Below are 11188 nucleotides of genomic sequence, written 5' to 3'. Positions count from 1 at the left end.
ATTCTATTCTATTCTATAAAAAATATATAGAAACTTACTCCAATATTTGATGAAAATATGGAATAATGAACACAGATGACAAATTTTTCTTAGCTTATTTTAATTTTTAATGCAGAACTTGTAGAACAGGTGATAAAAAAACATGTTAAAAATTTTTTCAATACTGTTTTCATAATACTGCTACAACTAGTGTAAATCACAAAACTGATGCAAAAGTCAACACATTATAGAAGCTGAATAAAAAGCAAAATATTTTTAATATAGAAAACATCTTTATAACTGTGTGTAGCCTACTACTATGAAATACTTTAATTTCAACAGATCTTATTTTCGCAGGTGACTTTGTACAGAAATAAATTTCACACCATGAATTTCACAAAGTGTCATATGGACAATACAGTAGACGATAGAGTGGACGCAAAACAAACTAAAGAATACCTGTAAACAATCCTTGAATAAAATCGAAATACAAGATATAAATATCAATCATCACTTGGACATTCGCCTGCAATACTTGAAATTTAACCAGTGATACTCAAATTGCTTGATTTACGAAATTACATTGTTAATGACACAGTCCTCATTCAAAATTTTGTGATCTGACATCAATTTGATGTCATTGAGATTAGATTGAAACCATTAATTGGAGATGGATTTGTAAAAAAATATGATTTAGTGCTTTTACACGAGAATTGGACATTGGGCAGTCATATTGAATCAAATTACAAAAATAATGTTCATGTTGATGTACCTATTGGTATAGTCTTTGTATAAAATTTAAACAGAAATGTTCATTGCATTCATGGGAAAGTAGGCATGGGTATCATGAAAAACAAAATGGCCACCAGTCAGCCATATTAGTTTGATTCACAGAAAAAATATGACATGCAACTATAACCCAATATGTATGATCACCATATCAACTTTGTTTTAAATTGGCCTAGTCATCTCTGAGAAACAGCTCCGGACATGTAAAAAATGACGATTTAGCGTTTTTACAAGAAAATTGGGCATCGGCCAGCCATATTGAATCAAATCACAAAAATAATGTTGTTACAAATGTATCCCTTGGTATACTATCTTTGTACAAAATTTAAAGAGAAACGTTCATTGCATTCAAGAGAAAGTAGCATGGGTACCATGAAAAACAAAATGGCCACCAGTCGGCCACATTTGTTTGAATCACAGAAAAAATATGACGTGCACCTATAACCCGATATGTATAATCACCATACCAACTTTGATCCAAATTGGCCCAGTTATCTCTGAGAAACAGCTCCGGACATGTAAAAATGACGTTTTAGTGCTTTTACATGAAAATTGGGCATCGGCCAGCCATATTGAAATGAATCACAAAAATCATGTTAGTGCAGATGTATCTCTTGGTATACTATCTTTGTACAAAATTTAAACAGAAACGTTCATTGCATTCAAGATAAAGTAGCATGGGTACCATGAAAAACAAGATGGCAGCCAGGTGGCCATATTTTCTCGAATCACGAAAAAAAAATGATGTGCACCTACAACCCAATATGTATGATCATCATACCAACTTTGATCCAAATCAGCCCAGTCTTCTCCAAGAAACTGCTGCGGACACGTTTAGGTATCAGAAATAGCAAATTTAACATCCAAAATGGCCGCCAGTCGACCATTTTTGCCCCGATCATAAAGTAACTTGACGCGAAAGACATTATGTATTGTCTTCATGTAAAGTTTGAATGAAATCCGTCAATGGGTGTTCGAGATATAGCCTCGGACGTACGTACGGATGGATGGACGTACCGAGCCCAAATTAAAAATAAAATGCAAAGACAGTAATCAATTGGAAGAAAGTAAGGACAAAACTTTGACAAAAACAAATTTTACAATGCAAGTCATGAAGATCTACTTTATTTGCCAAACATCTGCTATTTGCAGTTTTTACTTCTTAATTGCTGGTGAAAAAATTATCAAAGACAGAAAAAAATGATGTCGCATTAGCTAGAAAACTACTGTAAATCAAGAGGTTTTATCCCACCTGCAGGCGAAGGGCTGATAAAAATGAGTCTAACCTGACCTCTGTAAATACCTCATTTATACAGTGATTTAGAACTGGAGATTGGCAATCATGGGTATACAGCACACTTTGTGACATAACGACTGATATATGCTGGGAGATAAACAAGATTCCTATCAAGGTGAACAAGAATGAAGTGCAGATTTTTGTTTGAAAACAAAATCTTTTTGCCAAATTTGGTGTAATTCCCATGATATTTTAATTTTTTTATCAAGGACTTTATGTTTGTGTATTTTGACACTGAAAAGTCAGGTACCAATGAAAAGCAACGAAATCTATGCACCAAGAGAACGAAAAAAATCATGACACTGTTTCGCAGTATATAAAAAAATGAAAGTGTAAATATTGAATTAGGGCTACAACTAAATGGAATACAACGGGATACAGTTATAATGTCATGAGCATATCACTCTGTCCAGATTTGAAAAATGAAATTGGACTTAAGGAGTAGGCAAAACAACAAGAATTTGTCTGGTTCTGGAGTTGCACACAGTATATAAAGGTGCACTGTGGGTTCAAGTTTCAACAGATGCATTATGGGTTCATTATCACCAGGTGCAATAAAGGGCGATGTACAGGTAATAACATGGCACTTTTATTTGAAATGTCCTTCTAATTGAACAAATACTGTAAAGATGTATAATGTCTCCCTACAAGTAACTTTACATGCATATACTAGTACCAGTATATGGAATCTGCCACTACAAAAGCCAAATTGTAGCGGACTATATGGCATCATATATTGTCTTTGCACCGAACAGTAAAATATCAATATAGGCCATCAACTTGAATTACATAGATTAACAAAACAGAACCATATAAAAAGTTATTTTATACAGCAGTTTTAATCTTTACCAAAGTATGTATTAGAGAATGCAAAGTCATAAACATTAAACATCCTCCTCTTGTAAAGTGTCGCTGATAGTTGGTCGTGGTAGGATCATACAATGTATACATGTATTTGCGACAGGTAAGAATCCTTGGTACACTTCAACAAATTCCACTGAAGGGTGTATCTGAAAGCCCAAAACCGGTTCCTCTTCTGCACCAGTGGCAAATATCAAAATATCTGACAGAGTGATTTTTCCAGAGAGTCTTCTGCCAACTGAAAAGAATTAACTATGATCAGATCAACTGATACAATCATAACAAAACATGCAGTCTGTCTGTTGAAATAGCTATTAAGTATTAACAGAGGTACATTACTTGGGGTTTGCAACTACGGTGACATGATACCAAGATCCCGTTACAATCTCGCTCTTGCATAAGCGTTCCAACTCAGAAAAATGCGAATGCGCATGCCCGAGGTAACTCGGATACTGGGATGTCCAGGTGGATCAAAATAGCTGCCCACGATATGACGGATTACGAGAACTATATTTCCTTTACATTTTCGATGTATTACATTTTTCACTACGATCGTGGCAAGAAAATTTTTATTTTTTGCATTACAAACCTTTAACATTGATATATATCATGTCAGAAGTTCGTAGCCTCAGTCTCGCTATCTACGAGAAGAGACTTGAATGGGATCTTGACATGATGTCACCATACAGTACTATGCGAGTTGCAAACCCCAAGTAATGTACCTCTGGTATTGACAAATATAAGTGACAAAAATAATTCACAAACAAAAATTTAAGAGTTTGACATAAAATAAACAAATATATATCCAAGGTACCAGTGCATCAAATTTAAAAGCATATTTTGACTCAAAAATATCAATTATTTGACCCAAAAAATCTGTGACTGACCACGGAAGATACTTGTACATCAAATTAAAATATTTCAGGGTCAATAGAGATAGGAAACCAGTTTAACCCCTGTTACATAAACACAAATAAATTCACATATACAGTATAACAGTAAAATGTTAAATTACCTGCAACTTCTCTCATATATTTAATGAAAGCAGCATAAACTAAATGTTCATGCCTGTTAGCATTTGACCCAGCATCACTGAAGGAAGGCGTTAACAATGACTTCAACATACGAAATGTCAACGTATTTGATATGTTTGGTTGCAGTAGATAAACACATATTGGCATAGCTAAAATAATAAACAAATATTTGTCAGAATAGAAATAAATGTGCATTGGTAATAAATTTGATCAAAATGTCTTAGTCATTCATCTTTTTAAACATCAAAACTAAAACTATATAAGAGCTACATAGTTTAATCATAACATTATAACACCATTTTGGGGGCTACCTAACTTAATGAATATTACAAAACATTTATAAGTAAATATCATTACTAATAAAATATTTCCTTTGCTAAATTTCAATGTAGAAAATGTTGAACCATATCTGTGAAACAAGAATTAATTAACATACAGCTAATTACACCTCAATAAAACTTATTACACAGTATCTGACGTGTTGAGTTTCCTCTGACTCTGATGACTGGTTCTTGGATTATTATCATTGCAAGAAGCTTCTGTTTTGTGCTCTACAACAGTGGTAACACTGTACAATATTTTGTGTAATTCAAATTCAGCTAAACATATATTGTTATATTGTTAAAATTACATTTGATGCCATGAATTATAGTGTTGTCATGACAACATACATTGTTAATAAACAATGAATGTTGATAGTAAACTTGATATTCAAGAAACTAATCAAATAGTATTATTACATAGTCAATTGTGTTGTTTGTAGCTCTTGTTGTGTAGGAGCATATGTTAGGGTGATGCCTGTGGGTGCGAATTTGACAAATTGAAGATCTTATAAGACCAATAGTTCATTTAAAATGAAACTCAACAAGTCATTGTCAATGACACGTCCCCGTTCGGTTCATATTCGAGTGACATATACATTCAAAGCAGCAACAATATGGATGTTGAACTGCATTCAGTAAAACAAAATAGCCACCAGTCAGCCATTTTCAACACAATCCCCAAAAAAATTTTAACTAAATTTGCCCACGCATGACTAAGATTCAGTTCCGGAATGGTGAAAATGTGCGATTTTGATGCATTTTCGGCATTAAAATGGCCGCTATTTGGCTATCGTTAATCGGATCATGAAAAAAATGCATGTGCATATGTCCCATATAATGTGTGATGTATGAGTGAAGTTTGAACTTAAATCGGTCCATGCATGTTCGAGATACAGGTGATCATGGACGCACGGATGCACGGACGCACACAGGGCAAAACATAAGTCCCCGTTTTCGGACTACGTCCGAACGGGGACTAACAAAGGGATACTGCAAGACAATTGCAAGAACTGATCGGGGTTGACATCAATCTGTGCATCATTAATTAGCTCAATTTACATATGAATAGATAATGAATGGATACTTGTTCTGCTGATGTCTCAAGAACCTTTCACCAGATTCTTATAAAAGTCAACAATCACATACTATAGGGGAAATTGCCTAGGTGTTGGTTATACCAATACTTATATATTAAATTAGGCTAATAAGTATGTGAATGAATTCTAATAAATGTAGTCGGTTTCAGAATACATCAGTAGTGCACACAAACAACATATGCCAACAAGCATGGGAATGACCAGGTGACCCCATGTTTTTAAAGTATTTTTCCCAACTTGTAGATATGACATTGATAATATTGCAGTACTAATTAAGTTTTTATGTCCTACATTGATCTTTTGACACAGCTAATTCACATGTGTAGTTTGGAATGATTGGGTTATGCATGCAAACCGTACTATGCGAAATAAAAGCACAGACAGACTAATCATATATACATGCATGTAAAATGTAATCAATACATTACTTCTTAATAAGTTACAGTAGAAGCTAGTTATTTAAATAATTTACCTGATTTATGCCTAGTGTACTAAGACCCTCACGAAGTTTCAGAATACATGGTGATATCACTTCACTTGTTGAAAATAATTCTTTTTGAGTATCTTCCTCTAGTACTAGTATTTTGCCATTTTGCAGCATACTAAGAGCTATTAGAAAAATAAAATAGACTTGTTTATAATACTACAACATGCTGAGTGTTCATTGTAGATTATTAGGCACCATATTTTTATTATTGTTTGGTTATTAGCCTATATTGTAGTGATTACACCCTTATGAACTTCAGTCAGTTTCAACAAAATACTGAAGCAAGCTTTAACACATTTTATTATTATTATTGCTTAATTCAAATCATAAGATCCATAGCAGAACAGAAGAAGAAAAAAATAAATAAAAGTCATAGTTATTACAGCTGATTTTTCCAGTGTTTGAAAAGTGCTGACTTCCACTGTATATCAGAGTTATACAGACTCAAAAGCAGACTATTTGACGACCTCTGTCCTGTTCATCAAATTTAAAAATGGGATTACAAGAAATACACACAAACAAATTAATGCGGTTTGTAACGAACATAGTACTAGCGCTACAATCACTTAGATAACCAAACAGTCTGCGGCACGCACTATTGTAACATACTTTATGAGCGTTCATGTTCGATTTACGGTACATGTAATAAAATGGCTGCAATAAAAATTGGAACAAAACGTTTTAAATAAAATACATTTCACACGATAACTGCATTTGGTGAATCTACGTAACAAGCTATTAGCTCTCATGCAGAATGACCGTCTCTGGATGTCAATATCCATATTGTCATTTAAATCCGTAATCAATACAAGACCTAGGTAAGTAAAACTCCCAACAAAGTTAATGTCATGACCATATATAGTAATTGCAGGTAAAGTGTTAAGTTTAAGACGTCCTGAAAAATGCATACATTTTGTTTTGGTAAGATTATATTCAATACCATGATGGATCGCATAGATTTCACAAACATGTACAAGTTTTCTCAAACCCCTGATAGAGGGCGCGATCACGCACTTGTCATCTGCATAAATAAGGTTATTAATTAATGTTTTGCCAACTGAGCACCCGCACATGATATTATTGAGTTTGATATTCAAGTTATCCACATACACATTGAATAAGACTGGTGACATAACACCCTGTTGTTGCACCCCATTCACTACAAAAAATAGTCGCGAGACAGAATAATAAACAAGATTTCTAAAAACCTGCTATAGTTCATTCAGAAGTCAGCAGTACAATCAACCATCAAAATTATTGCTTGTACAAGTACACATGCCATGATTCATGACCCATGTATAAATTTTGAAATGAATTGCTCAGAGAAAATGTGACTATGTGTCTGGAATATACTTTTTTATTTACCATACTGAACTCTCTGATGGTTCGGTAGTATAATAAAGTTATTATTATAATTTACAAAAAAAAATTTTGAAGGAATATCCAGCTTTGAAGGAGAATAACAAATAAATCTATAATTAATAGTCATTATGTGTTAAAGTGGGTATACTGGCCATACTTATGTGTAGCCATATACATGTCATTGTATGCTATATGCAAACTTACCCATTATTATTCCAACTGTTCGATAGTCATTTTCAAGATGATGTCTTATTCCTTTATCAAAATATTTTATTTTGATTTCCCGCAAGATCAGGGCAAAAAATTCCCGTCTGGGTCCACCATAGTCCTGTGCCTCCTAGATACAAATAATATAATGCTCAATAATGGTGTCGTGAAAGAAATAGCTACTACTCTGATTTAATACTATGTCTTAATTTTGAACCGAAGAAAGCTTAGAAAAGGCTTTTACCTAAGAGTAACAAAGATTGAATAGTTACAAAAGTGATTTGTCACACCAAGAAAAACGCTCAGGATAGCATAAAACTAAATGAACATGACCAGTGTTCTCCACAATCCAAAATAGCTGGTGGGCGGCCTAATTAGCATAAATTTGCATATTAATTTGCATGTCATTTACATACATCTTTCTAGCATTTATGTCATGAAATGCAATACACACTAAGTTATTTACTATTCTCTTTTTAATTTAATTGAAACATGTTACAATTTTTTGAAATACAAACAGATTGGTCACTATTAATATTTACGAAATGCAAAAAGTTTGAAATCGGTGATTTATACCATGGAACTATAAACTATTTATAGTTCCATGTTTATACGTTCGCAAATTATTCTGCGTTCAAGAAATGCAATTCGAGTAACCAAGAGCAAGTACGAGTTATAATGTAGAAAATATACGAGGTGATTTGTTCCCGACGCCAAAACGGACGATTTGTCAAAATAAAACTCATAACATTTTTTATTTGTGGCATCAGTACTTACCCGTGCCGACGGACGGTAAGATGCATTTACGCATGTACGGTCACGATACGTTGCGTTTTCACACGTTGTTTTGGGATTCAAGAAAAATGCTAGCAATCGGCAAAATAAAAGAATCTGCTATGTTCTCGAAAGATTAGACATAAAAAATGGATAAATGAAAAAAGTACGTGGAAAAGATAACTAAAATATTACTCCTCAATTACAAATACTCGCGGTAAACTAATCCGGCAGCCATGTTTGATGTTTATTACCGCTTTCCGAATTCAGTACACGAACACCCAGAATGCGCTGCTCCCCTATGCAACTTAGATACTAAATCGTTAGAGCGCCAACACCGGTGGGTGGCCGACGGTCGTTGAATGGGGTAGGCCAAAAGGTCACCAGTTTGCCTTCTCCATGCTGTTTTCACGATGAAAATCGAGCGAACGTTGTAAATACGGCTAGAATTTTAATTTTTGTTGGAGTTTACATGCAATATGCTAATATATTTGTTTATTTTCTGTGCATATACATTTTGTTCGTATTTAATTCTTTCTTTCGTGATTGGAAGACGATTATTAATAATACAGCTGTAAATTGAAACCACTGTAGTTGCGTATCGTGAGCAATAAGTGGCAACAATGTCGGGCGACGATGAATTCAGGCGATTGACACATTGCCATGAATACACTTGATAACTGCTTGCAGACTTCCAGTGGTCATTGTTTATGTTTGGACTCTTGAAACAATAGCAAAATAAAGGGTTGGGCAACTACTCTTTTGTTTAGGCTTGGGAAGAACAATGCAAGCTTTTTACAAATAATTTCAGCTGGATGTACGTTGGTGGGCGGGTGTTGAGAGTTACTAGGCGGCCGTAAAACTTGATGGGCGGGCCGCCCACCTAAAACCCCTTGTGGAGAACACTGATGACTGATGACAGAGTGAGGTTGACCGAGTCTAAATGTTCTTGTTTTATAAAGGCTAAATATATGATCAAAAATGAAAATAATCATGGAAATCAACAAAAAATACATATGCATCAAATAGCTCATTGATATAAACAAATTAATTTTATAACATAATCAGATCTGTCTTATGAAATGGAGACAAAATTCATTAACAGGTTCATGAAATTACATCGTTTATACTAGGCTAATTTGCATATGTAAATTATTACTAATTGTAATATCACATACAGATTACATCAATGCATATGCCAATCAAATTTGGTCTGAATATCGTGAGTTGTTTATGAGATAATCCTAATTAAGTTAAAACAATAATGGAAATTAGCTAATTTACAGATTTGGTCCAAAGTCCTGTTAATTAACTTATAGCGAGGGAGACGTCACCTGCGCATGTGTCAGATGGCCATAGCGAGTCACTGTTCACAAACAAGCGTCTACCCATGAGTCTTCATGTTTTTAGCATGTGTTGTTATCGTTGCTTGAGACTCAATTCCCGCATGTCCACAGGTGACGACCCTCCCGTTTTAAAATTGCAAGTCCATATTTGTATATGGACTTGCAATTTTAAGTTTGTTTTGTCTGTTACAGTGAATGCACCATTTTACAATAAGCTAACACAAATCAAATTAAAAATATATTTCTCTTACCTCGTTGTAAAATTCCACAACTAATGTTTTCCTCAAGTTCTTGATAGTTTGAATCTCATCAAAAGCAGTCTGCAGCAGGTTATATCTACATTGTATCTACAATTATTATATTAGTTTCTCCTTCAATGCTCCGATCAACATTTTGAATGTCAAGATCTCTTCCCTGAATAACCTTTGTTTGAAAATATCGCAGTATTTCTATAGGATTAGTAATATCTTCCTGGTTGCAGTACTGTACTGTTTCTAATACGATATCATCTACTGTCTTCTCCACTACAGATACTTGCTGGAATGCACGTGAAAACATATATGCATTACAGACCTTGAAAATGTGATTTAGGTGTCACTAGGTTGGCAAAATGAAGTCTCAAAGTTTATTTTAACCCACTGTTGAAAAACTTATATAGTATCATCAATGGTATGTTAGAAAGGGCTCTTTTATTTGCAATAAATTAAGTCCATTTCTAACTCAAATTTCTAATCCCATCCCACTTTACCAACCCAGGAAAGTAAGGTCAAAAGAAATCAAAGAAAGCTTAAAAAGAACTCCCGTGTGCTGAGAATGGAGACACATTAAAATTAATTCAAATTTGGCTCTTAAACGAAAAGCTTAGCAACTAATTTTTGTCTGCTATTTGAGATGCATAACATGAAAAAAATGTGATTCAGATTATCAAAATTTATAATACATACAGAAAATACATTTGATTTTTCATCCATTGTTTTTAGTCTAATTTATTTCAGAGCACCTGTGTGATGAATTCAATTTAAATCTGATTTTTTTAGATATCAGAAATGGGCTAATAATAGATAATCAATATGCATGTTTATCAACATTAAACTAATCATGTCTGTGGATTACCTCAATGAACCAAATGAATTATTATACAAATTAAGAAATTATTATGCATAGATTTAGGTCTGTATATTGTTTCAGGGTGCAAATTTTTATTATAATGTGATAATTAATACTAACTAAATTAGTGGAAAGCTGAAAAGTAAATTATTATGCAAATTAGGTAATTATTATAGATGTATACAAGCCTAATACTAATTTGATCATCACATTGTGTTAGAGTATATATGTACCAAGATATACCAAGTACTGTCACAGACCATCTATGTACGAAGTTTCATTCAAATGTGATTAGAACCAAAAATTATGATTTATTACGCAAATTTATAATTAATATGATCTGATTTTAATTCAAAACTGAGCCAGTCTGTGCATTGTTCTGGAGCATCAATGTACCAAGTTTCATTGAAATGGAATAATTAGTACATGTGATATCAGTGTGGGAGAAACTGCCACAAACAGTATAAGATCTTTAAATCTCACCAGATAGACTATAGATACATCAAGCAGTAGACGGTATACCAA

General features: G+C 33.6%; 1 pseudogene; it reads right to left on the bottom strand.

The window, feature by feature from the left end:
- Nucleotides 1-2903: 2903 nt before the first annotated feature.
- Nucleotides 2904-10114, bottom strand: LOC146735734 (G2/M phase-specific E3 ubiquitin-protein ligase-like; annotated as a pseudogene).
- Between the last annotated feature and the right edge of the window lie 1074 nt (nucleotides 10115-11188).

Source organism: Saccoglossus kowalevskii, chromosome 12 (genome assembly GCF_978046115.1).
Source record: "Saccoglossus kowalevskii chromosome 12, keSacKowa6.1, whole genome shotgun sequence".
In the NCBI taxonomy this organism is placed as follows: domain Eukaryota; kingdom Metazoa; phylum Hemichordata; class Enteropneusta; family Harrimaniidae; genus Saccoglossus; species Saccoglossus kowalevskii.
This window is presented reverse-complemented; position numbering and strand designations above follow the sequence as displayed.